This window comes from Lolium perenne, chromosome 5 (genome assembly GCF_019359855.2).
Source record: "Lolium perenne isolate Kyuss_39 chromosome 5, Kyuss_2.0, whole genome shotgun sequence".
NCBI lineage: Eukaryota > Viridiplantae > Streptophyta > Magnoliopsida > Poales > Poaceae > Lolium > Lolium perenne.
In genome coordinates this window covers 155,602,593-155,613,874 of record NC_067248.2, presented here as the reverse complement: position 1 = coordinate 155,613,874, position 11,282 = coordinate 155,602,593, and positions in this window count along the sequence as shown.

Genomic DNA, 11,282 nt, shown 5'->3' with positions numbered 1-11,282 from the left:
GGATTGCTTGACAAAGAATATTATAAGTAATTAACTTTTCAAGGATCATGGCATAATATCACTTGTTCATCTCATTGCATTAGTGTCACGGTTGACAATTTTATTGTTGTTATACTATTTCCAAGATGGCCTCCATTGCAAATGGCAGTAGAATTTGTACCTTAGTAATGACTTCAGGGTTTGCCTGTTCCTTTTCAACATATAAGTTTCTCTCATTAATCATCTCCATTTTTATTTTAAAAAGGTAAATATTATGGATGGCACGATAGTGAAAGAGATAATGATTTTTGTGGTGTTTTGGAATGGTTTGTGCTTAATAATTTGAAGAGTATTTCGGATTTCAATTCTCTACTGGAATGGAAGTGTAGGTAATGTCTACCAATGCTCCTGTATTTATGTGTCGAAAGAGTATTGCAAGTTTAATTTGTGAACTGGAATAGAGATGCAGCTATGTCTCCAACATTCCTGTATATTTTTTGTATTTAGCCTTTGGTTAGAATTTATTTTGCTTGCTGATTTTGTGGCATAAGAAAAGATAACCCTTTATTGTTTGAATTGTCTTTCTGTATTTTGCTAATTATTATAAATACACTATTGTGATACTCTGAACTACTGCATACCAGAAGTGCACAATCAGTTTATTGGATTTGACGAAAGTCCTTGCATTGACAAGCTAGACTCGTGGATATGAGTAATCATGTAACATCACATGATTACAAACTATGATATGTACATAAACCTTGATCTCAAGTATATCTATGTGTTCAGCCCTACCTCCATGTCCCTTCCTCTTGTGGCCCCTATAGTGCACCAGTCCTCAGCATCTCTGTTCCAGCTATAGGTGCTGCGATAGAGTTGGCGTATTGTACTGTCAGGTGTTGGTGCTGGTGCTGATGCTTTTGGCCAGCTCACTCTTGACATCATGAATTATAAGGCGTTTTTCCAATTTTGAAGGTGCTGGTGGTGGCTATGTTTGCTCGAAATCCTACACCTATGAGGATGTGGTGGAGCTCCAGTGTCACGTAAATGGGCTTGTGACGTGTGCTGAGGGCCTGCCATCTCTGGTTAGTTTCTTACTCATTCACTTTGTACTGGTTAAAATTATAGTTGCAGAGAAACAGTTCTGTCAGCAGCCGCTATAATAATAATTGCAGAGAAACGGTTTTCTAAGAGAAACAATTTTGTTCGCTATGGTCCGACAAAAATCTCTTTGTTTGAAAAATGGTGAATATATCTTGTGATTCAGGTGTCTGTCTTGAAAAAAACTACTAGCCCGTTATTCATGTTTGTTTGTTAGGTGAATTCACACTTCGCATTCTTAAATGGGAGATTGGACTTGGCTCAAGCATAGAACGTCTCAAGGCTTTTTTCAGCTCATATGTGAATATGATCTTTATTATTGCGTGGTCTGTGGACAAGCATGTCTTTTCAGCTTCTCAATACCAAAAACTTGAGAAACTTGCCTTTTGTCCTGATTTCTGGAATCATGCACTTTGTTTCAGTAATTTATATTTTATTTTCCTCTTCTTACTGCAGAAGTGCCTATTAGGTTGTATCTGAAGTTAGCTCGCTGCCTAACAAAAAATATCTTAGGTAGCTCAATGCCACTTTCCTCACAATATAGAGATGTGAGTATTGAATTGTGGTATATTTTCGTTTTAGGTTTATCAGTGTCATAGTACGTGCCATTGCTCATCACTAATTCCTGTTACTGGCGTTTGGTTTATATATTTATTCACAAGTAAATATAAGATTCATATTGTTATTTGGTAAGCTGAGAAATAATAGCTCATCTTAGAGTGCTATTGGACGCATTAGAGAATGCAATATGTGCTCCAGAGCTCACGCTGCAAGCCTGCAATGGCTTGATAACATGCATGCTTATGCACCAAGATATTTCCCTATTCAACCTTATTTCTTACATGTTCTAATGTCACATGGAGTCCTTGGCAAAGAAGAGGTTGTATGGCGATAAATTGGACAAGACTGCACAAGGTACATTAATTTTCTGCTAATGTTCTGTGCATTTCGTGGGCTTTTGTTTGGATTGCTGATGTATTAACTGGGTGTTATTGCTTCAGGCTGCGTGCAACGCAATGGTGAGCTCGATATTTCTTTTCGGATGGTCTACACACAAAACTGCTTGTTGCATCGCATGGGACGCTTTGCGTAATGGATGGAGGTGATCGGATGCCCTGGTTAAGACATCATGTGTGTGTGGCAGGCCTATTACCTTATGTTAAATATCGGTGTCATAGTGGCTGTGGTAGTCTGTATATATAATTTATTCATCTGATGTCTGGGCTTCCTGTGCGGTGGTGGTTCCTTTCTGCCCTGGACCTACTTCTTTAGTCTTCGTTCATTATGCACATACTTTAATGAAAATTTAAATTATGTTAATATAGATTAACAATCTCACAATGGATGTTGACACCCCTAAACTTGCTACAAAGTACATTGACACGTCGGAAACACCAACCATAAGTTACAAAGTACATTGACACGTCTAAGACACATGTAGATCTACCATGCCTACAACGTAGTGCCAAAACACATTGTAGACGGCGAGGCGGAGCTCGCCTATCCATCTAGTATACTTATATTTACGGCCTGCTACTCAGATGAGCCAGAATGACATATGCTTACGCAACTGAATTTCTGAAAGCATCTTACCTTTCGGTCCAGTCAGACGATTGTGGGTCGTCGTGCCCAGTTCATCCCGTGGACTCAGCAGGGCCAGCCATGGCGTCAGCTCCATAGTAGACACCACTCCCATTTACAAGGATCTCAAGCGCCGACACATCTTCTGCCACCGGGCTGATGTTGCTGCTCACCGAGTCTTCATGTTGCAAATTCATTATTACCGTTTCCGCTATACCTGGACATACTAGAACTCATTTTTGGAAAATCGAGATTTAGCCGGAGCCTACGGAATCTCTGGTTTCGCAATCAAGGATGCGAGCTGGGGGATAAAAAAAAGCTGTGTATTGATCGGATCCAGGGGAATTCCATGCCTACGAAACTTATCCTTGTACCGCCGCTTGTGAGGAAGAAGGAAACTACAGGGGAGTACCTCCTCTATGGATCAGTCTCGAAACACCATTTCCTCCGGCCCGTCCCTCTGCGGAGCTAATTAGGCGACAGCCAACAAAACTGGACCAAAGGTCCAGCTTCAACAAGGCAACATGGTCCACTGGTCTATCACAACCTCTCCGTTCACCCGACAATCACGCCCGACGGAGAGTCGTTAACATGGCTAGTTCCATGGGCCCGTACTCACAGTAATGACACGGTATTGTACTCCTTCCTAGGATTTACTGTGACAACGTATATCCATAAATAGCCTACAGACACGCATCCCTATACACCTTTCCACGGTCATGATATCAGGATCATCTAGACCCTTGTTCCAAAACGCCACTCCCATATAAATGTGCTTCTTATGATAAAAAGTGGACCGGGGTTCATGGGTTCACTAGACTATTCTCTCTTTTAAGTTGTAGTGGACAAATAGTAATTCATCAATGAGATATGAGGATGCAAAACAATAATATGAGTAAGATAAGCATTCATATGTGCATCACGTCCTATCATAGAGATGATGCAATACATCTCTCTTATACTCCACAAGAAAGGTAAAACTCCATGCGATCTTGTATTAAGAATTAACAGAGTATAGCCATAAGTACTTTGACATGATGTTTGAATATCAAATATGCTACCTTGACCAAACAAGATCATCACTTTTGTCACGTGACGAACATAGCACATGAATTCACTTTATCCCTAGTGAGGTAGCAAAAGAAAAGGCAAAGCCATAATAGATCATAAATTTGTTGTCACTATTCATTCACTAAAACCATGCTACTACATCTAATACACACATCAGCCCACACACGCTCTTTCATAGATGTTGAATTATAACAAATACTTAAAAACGGGTTACATAATATGCATCTATCAATAAATCTTAGACATAATACGATTAGATCTCATAGCACAATATCATAGAATAATGATCCACCACATAAGTATTACAAATATGGCCATAATCATGTGAGGCAGCTAGGTCAAAATGCGTCGGTGGGTGAAAAGATCACGCGATTTGGACGATCAAAGGCCAAAAGAGTGCAGGTGGCGCGCCCTACATGTTTGGGAGCACCACCTGGTCTCTTTTGGGCCTCAGGCCCATCCAGGTGTGCTTCCAGGTCCCAGGTGCTTCTCCCAATGAAAAAATAACGCGGGAAATATCCCAGGTCAATTTGACTCCATATAGGTCTCTAAAAGTGAAAAGTACACAAAACATGAAATTCCTATTCTGCAGAGTTATAAACCAAATAAAGGTGATCATTGGTAAATCCCCATAAATCAATGTAAAACATGGTATTATCATTATATATGTTGCAAATATATGGGAATTTAATATGATAAAGGACAAAGTTCATGTATGCATTTTACATGCATCAACATCCCCAAGCTTAACCTATGCTCTTCCCGAGCATAAAGGTGATAAAACTTACATGAACTTTGGAGTTTATTATATAAAGCTTCTAACTAATCATGAAAAGTATCACAAGGTTCAGTCAATAAAGAATGATAATAAGTAATATGAACTCATTAAGTGATAACTCTTACATTCTACAAAGCATGCATAATAGTATAGCATTGTAAGAAAAATGAATGATAAGTAATATGAATCATAAAGCATGTTTAGGAGAATACTATAGAATTGTTGGAAGACTCTTTATCCTCTCTTTTCAGGAATATTTCTTTCGATTCTTGAACACAAGAAAGTAAGTAGGGAATGTATGTGCTAAACCTCCAACAAAATAAAAGGTAGAGAGCATAAAACATGATTTTGAGCTATGCAATTCATGTCAACAATAATAATAAGGATGGGGTACCAAGTATCTCATGTAAGAAGATATCTATGTGTCATGAGTTTGACCTATTATGAGTAAGTGTTGCCTCATTTTCTTGAATGCTAAGGACTACACCTCCCGTTTCACAACTTCGGGTTATCAAGACTTTTCAACACACATGTTTCAACCAAATATCGCATTGGGGTACCTTCATGTCGCCTGTACAAAGGAACAAAGGAGATGGGTATCTCAACTATATGTCATCCATACCTGGACAACATGAACAGATGTTGAACATCCTCTCTAACTCTCTCCCACTTTTTGTCTCATACTCCTTTTTCTTTCTTTTTCTTTTCTTTCATTTTTCCACTCTCTTTCTTTTTCACAACTTTTTTCTCTCTTACTTTTTTCACTCTTCCTATTGAGGATGATTTTTGTCGAAACTTTCACCATGATTAAGCATGGCTTCGGTTAGTAGCTCATTGCTCTTCTCTAACAATGTATGCATATTTACTCTTAAATAACCTCCATTCATTCCACAAGATCAAGATAGCCATCAACGAAACAAAATAAATGATGATCAACGCAGGGTGCAATACCCTGATGGTGTAATGTCAAAAGACTTCCTAACATGGCTACAGTCTAGCTCATTACTCATAATCAGTCAAACCCACAACATGCATAGTGGTATTTTCCTTCCACACCTTACTTTCTTATGAGCTTTAAATTAGACAAAAAAGGATATTTTGAATATGTTGGAGGCAGAACACGCACATTGTACTTGGAATAGCAAGTGTTGTATAGGTAGGTATGATAGACACTGGATTTGAGTTGAGCTTGGAAACAAGTGTATGCTTGTGTAATAATTCAAATCATTTGGCTAGCAAGAGGTCTAAAAGCATGCAATAGTATCCATAGACTATTCATTCATCATCAAACAATGATACTTAAATTAAACATCTATGTATAATATCAAAAAGTAGCACTGAATAAGGCACATAACAAATAATCACTAAATAGAGCATGTGAAACTAGAAATACCACACATAAAATAAATTTCAGCTTTTAGGCACTCCTCCTTTTATTTTATAATCATGCAAATTAATTTACTTTGAACATTCAGAGATAGAGAGATTTGTCCAGTAGCTCATGCATATACATTGCGAACACTCAATATGACGGTCCTTTCATTTTAAAAACAAAACTAGACACAAATAAAACATGGACGCTTCAATTTTTTGCGAAAATTCTATATTGCTCAAAAAAAGAGGTTAGAGGTGCTCAAACCAGGAGTTTCTGAATGAGTCCAGTGGGGTGTCATGGGCATCCAAAAGCTTATGATATTCATTATACTTGAATTATCTTAGTGTGATATTCCTCCATTCCCTGTGAAAAAACTTCAACACAAACTTTTCTGCCCATTCTTTTCTATGGGATGACATTAGAGGTACAAAGAAATCATGCTTGGTGCTATTTTACTCAAGAATAAAATGATATCTTCATGAACATAATGTTCTACTCATTATATTATATCAAAAGTTCCAAGTAAAAATCATTTTGATACTCAAAAGATTGGATCTAACATAGTAAGGCAGAATATGTCCATAATTTTTGCTACAGAAAAACTGATTTTTTGGCACGACTTAGAAACGTCAATTTTTTTAGCCAATTTACGTTCAGATGAAAAGTTACAACTACTGTAATTTATCAAGATTTTAGGAATTACCCAAAAAATTACAAAAGTCATGCAGTAGAAAGTACAGCATAGAAAACAACAACTCCATATTATGTTTGCAACTTTAAACATCCTAATAGGTAAAAACTTGATAATTTATTTAAAAACTAGAGATGAAACTAAAATAAAACTAATATGCTACAACAAGAATCCAAATAAAAGCCAGATTGAAAAATATCTTGGGTTGCCTCCCGAAAAGCGCCTTCCTTATAGACATATAGCTAGGGTTACTTTCTTGATTCATGTGTCACGGAAATTATGTGGTTGCATGAATGCTACCTCCTTTTTCCTCGGAAAGTGCTCCATACACTTTTTTGTGTGGGAATTGAAACTTGGCATTCCCCTGTTTAGAATCAATGATAGCTCATGGGTTCTCTAAAAAGTTCTTCCAATGATTATAGGACTAGAGGTATTTCTCCCCATGTCCATAACAATGAAATCAACAGGCACATATGTCATATGAAATTCAATAATTACATCATTTACTTTTCCTAAAGCTTTTTTGGTTGTATCATCAACAAGTAATAAATCAATAGATTATTTTTTCCATATTTTTTAGATTAAGTAATTCATATAGCTCTTTTGATATCACCGAAACACTAGATACTAAAGCTAGAATGGCATGATGTGTTTCTTTGTCAATAGATATTAATAGCTTGGGGATCCACGCATCCCCAAGCTTAGTTGGTATCATAGCCTCATTAGTGTATCTTTGAATCTTTTCTTTAGTGACATAGTTAGTAATATAGGAACCAAAACTAGCTTGATTGACATTAATTGTGGTATCTTTAGCAAATTTCTCAATATAGCAATCAATTCATGCAAGCTACATTTATCAAGATCCAAAAGTGGTTCCCTAACTTCACTTAAGCATTTTAAATTATTCAATTTGTTTATCATTAGCAAGCATAACAATTTCCTTTTCATCCATAGCATTCAAAACAGTATTTTCCTCCTCTTCTTGTTCCTCTTTCAACAGTATAAAGGTTCCAAATTGTGATAAAAGAGGTGTAAGGAAATCAGTATATTGCAACAACTCATTGTATGTTTCTTAAAATGTAAGCGGTGCATTTGCTGCAATAGTTATAGAGTTCATGCCAATTGCATGAGGCCCCTGGGGTATTCTTGCGGACATGCTTAATAAAGTAGCTTTGTTGTCGTCAAGCTTTGATAAAGCTTTATCTAATCCAGCAGCCTAGTGTTGTAACCCCTTGATTTCAAAACTTATATTTGCAAGTGAGTTATGTAAGTTTTCTACCATGGTGGCATGGCTAGCTACTTGCTCAGTAAGTGTTTATTCGCCTCTAGTTTTTTTTTTCTAGGTTTTCATGGGTTTGAGGAATCATAGTAGACTTCCACCTATTTTCATTAGATTGTGGGTAAGGAATAAAAGGGCGGCTGCCATAATTATTTTGAGTGTAGGGAGGCTGGTCATAGTTATTATAGTTGTTTCCATACCCATTGTTGCCAAAGTTCCTTATAAACTTAAAATCTACATTTTTATTGTTGTTTCCAACTAATTCTAATAAAGGCACATTTTCATTATTTTTGTTGGGCTATGTAGGCAAGTATGGCATCAATTTTACTAGATATAGGATTTTCTTCTTCAATTGAATGCACTTTCTTTGTGGGATTAGGTTCTCTTTCAGTATGCCATTGACTATGATTATGTAACATGATTTCTAATATGGCTTTTGCTTTAGGCACAGTTTTACTCATAAAACCACCTCCCGCAGCAGAATCTATCATGCTTTATGTTTAACCCATTATATAAATAGTGTAAGATAGTCCATTCATTAACTCCATGTGATGGAAAAGTTCTAAGCTTATTTTTAATTCTTTCCCACGCTGTTGCTACATGTTCATTATCATTTAGTCTAAATGATAGGATGCTAGTTCGATTTTGTAATATCTTAATAGGTGGGTAATACTTTTTGATGGATGGTTTTTTAAGATCTTCCCAAGAATTAATACAAGCAGTAGGTAATGACAATAACCATTCTTTAGCTTTTCCTCTAAGATTTAATGGGAATAATTTGAGCTTGACAATATTGTTTTCCACATTTTTAAACTTTTGCATATCACAAATTTCGTAGAAATCATGTAAATGCATAGAGGCATCTTCACTAGCACTACCATCAAATTATTCCCTAGTTATAAGATTTAATATCCCAGGACTTACTTCAAAGTTTTTAGAAGTTATCTCAGGTGTAGTGATAGGCTTAGAAATAAAATGATCATTAGAAGTATTTGTTTAATCACACAACTTAGTATTTCTTACCCCCATGATTTTCAGAAGATAGTTACTACTAGTTTTTATGTGTTTTTCAATTTTTATGAGAAATAACAAATAAACAAAAACTTAAAACAAGCAAACAAAGACTAAAAACAAGACAAATAAAATACGACGCAAAATCCAAAAGAGATATAAGAGCTCACAGTGGTGTTACCTCCCCAAACTTTGGTGAGACGAAGTTGTAAGAATATTCTTGTAGGAAATACCTCGTACGTAGAAACCCCCTATGGTGTAACTCTTCTCAGCTCACCGGCAATGGCGCCAAAAAATGTTTTGATGATGTTGGGACTCCAAGTGCAGAGTATTGTGTCAGCAGAGTATCTTCCCCACAAGAGTGACTCGAGGGTTTAAATCAAACTCTCGGGAAACTGAGCAAAGATTATTATCATCTCTCTTCTTCTAGCAATACTGCAAGTAAAATAAAAGGCTTGTGTCCCCAACTCCACCGTGTGGTTGTCAAGCACAAGGTTTCGCGTAAGTAAATAAACACAAGTAAAAATAAAGCGAGTAAAACTAGATGAAATAAAGTAACTAAGTAAAAAATGTAAAGAGGTTAATTGTTTTTGGTGTTTTGGATGCAAATAAAAAAGTAAATATTTTTGTACTTTCGGATTAAAATAGTTCTGCAAATAGAAAACAAGATAAAGCAATATAAAGTGTTTCTTATGATAAAAAATGGTCCGGGGTTCATGGGTTCACTAGACTATTCTATCTTTTAAGTTGTAGTGGACAAATAGTAATTCATCAATGAGATATGAGGATGCGAAACAATAATATGAGTAAGATAATCATTCGTATGGGCATCACGTCCTAACATAGAGATGATGCAACACATCTCTCTTATATTCCACAGGAAAGGGAAAAATCCATGCAATCTTATATTGAGAATTAACAGAGTATAGCCATAAGTGCTTTGATATGATGTTTGAATATCAAATATGCTACCTTGACCAAACAAGATCATCACTTTTGTCATGTTACTAACATAGCACATGCATCCAATTTATCCCTAGTGAGGTAGCAAAGGAAAAGGAAAAGCCATAATATATCATGAATTTGTTGTCACTCTCCAATCACTAAAACCATGCTACGCCATCTAATACACACATAACCCCACACACGCTCTTGCATAGATGTTGGATCAAAACAAATATTTAAGAACAGGGTACATAATATGCATCTATCAATACATATTACACATAATATGATCAAATCTCATAGCACAATATCATAGAATAAGGATCCACCACATAGGTATTACAAATATGACCATAATCATGTGAGGCAGCTCATATGGCACTAAGAACTATGAAGAACATGAGAGAAATAGATCAAGTACATCCACAAAACCATAGTCCAGAGGTGTACTACACTCCGTTGATCATGGTGATGATGAAGATGTTGGAGAAGGTGGAGATCCCTCTGGAGGTGATCCCGGCGGAGTTTCCCCCTCCAATCTTCTTTACAGTAGCCTCCATTTTCATGTTTCTGTCTTTCTGCGGCACTCTCCTCCCGAGAAATCTTCGGGGCCATATATATAGTGATTTTTAGTTTAAAATACATCGGTGGACCAAAGAATCAGGGCAATCGGACGATCGATGGTCGAAAGAGGTTGGGTGGCGCGCCCAACAAGGTAGGACGCGCCACCTATGCTATTTTGGGCCTCAAGCCTCTCCAGGTGTGTGATTCTAGGTCCCAGGGTGCTTCTCACGATGAAAAAGTGGCGCTCCAAAAATCCCTGGTCTTGACTCCGTATAGGTCTGTGGAAGTGAAAAATACGCAAAACTGGATTTTCTTGTTCTCTGGACTTATATCATTGGTAATCCCCATAAACCAATGTAAAACATGGTATTATCATCATATATGTTGCAAATATGTGGAAATTCAATATGATAAAAGACATAGTTCATGTATGCATTTTACATGCATCACCGTCCAAGTAAAGCGACGTCGTCATCTTAGCTACCTTGGTAGGAGGCCCCTCCTCCTACTGATTGTCATCCACCCAAGAAGCGACAGGGTCCGTGACTTGCGAGTCAAGGTCGCCTGATTCCAGGGAGCCCTCCGCGAAGAGGCGGGAACCTTCGGCATCCCCTGCCGGCAGCAGCTGGTCCACCAACTTGTTTTTAGCCAGACCCTCGAGGCATAGCGAAGGGAAGACCTCAGCAGCCACACCTAGGTTTGAACCATATTGATCCAGGCTCGGGGCCACCGGGTCAGCGGCGACAGGAGCCTACACCTCCAACATCCCCAACTGTGATGCCTCGGCCGGTTTGGAACCCGACGGGCCCGAAGCGCCACCTGCATCCTTGGTTTGCTCCTTGTTCTTGTCCTGCCCCTCCGCTCGTCCCTATTCCATTTGCTATCGGAGGAGAGCTCGTACGAGTCA